The following is a 1,061-nucleotide window of genomic DNA, read 5'->3' on the forward strand; positions in this document are numbered from 1 at the left end:
ATGATCCTGGACTTAGGGGTATGACTTTGGAAGCCAATAATTAATCAATTTAATACCCCTATCTTGATTTTCAAATAAAATTCAAATAATGAATCATGACCACATAAAGCTTAACCATTTTTAAAACTAATTAAGACACTCACATAGGCCTTAAGGGCTTAGTGGTGACTTAGGCCAAATCAAAATTGACTAAATGAGAATTAGAGAAATAAACATAATTAAATCAACTAAATCAAACATCCAACATAATCATATCGAACATCCTTGAACACCATTAAGACCCATTAAGATTAAAATTTGGCTAAGTATTGAAATTACGCTAACTTGCCTCTTTAAGGGTCTTCACCCACATAATTCTTAAATTGAATGACAAATGATAATTACCCCTTTCTTAGGGATAATTGAGACATCAATGTTCGCTGAGTAATAAGGGTATTCACAAGATGAACCATTAAGTAACATAATGAGTTTAAACGGACTCGAGGCTCTTCACTAGTTGGTGAGAGAGAGGCATGGACCTGCTTCCCCCTCTTAACTTATTGGATACCTCAGAAGCCTATTAAACTTAATATGCTTCGCTCAATGAAATCATCCTTAATTGAACTTTTAAGGACTTAACAAGATATGACATAGGAGGAAAACCCACCCCAGAACTCTACTTTTCCTGCTATTCATAAATGCCCTCAAATGCATTTTTAAGTTTCAGGTGGTGGAACGAGAAGACTCGCCAGGTACGTTTTTATAGTTTATAGTACCGTCTTTCTTCTGCCTTTTTCCTTACATGTTTAATGCTTCATTTACCTACATAAACTTGCATGTTAACCATAACCAAAACCAAATTTAAAAATGAACCAAGATAAAATTCACCGCCACAACATTCAAAATATAAAACAACTTAAAATTTAATCACAAACATCACACAAAACCACAACTTCAACTAAATTAAGATATCTCTATCGGATGATTGGGAATCTCTCGGAGGAGGTAACCTACAGTTGCTAACGAGGCTTCCCACAGTTTAAATGAAATTATGGAACTCATTAAGTTGGGTTTAGTAAGTT

This window comes from Phalaenopsis equestris, unplaced genomic scaffold (genome assembly GCF_001263595.1).
Source record: "Phalaenopsis equestris unplaced genomic scaffold, ASM126359v1 Scaffold225119, whole genome shotgun sequence".
Classification (NCBI taxonomy): domain Eukaryota; kingdom Viridiplantae; phylum Streptophyta; class Magnoliopsida; order Asparagales; family Orchidaceae; genus Phalaenopsis; species Phalaenopsis equestris.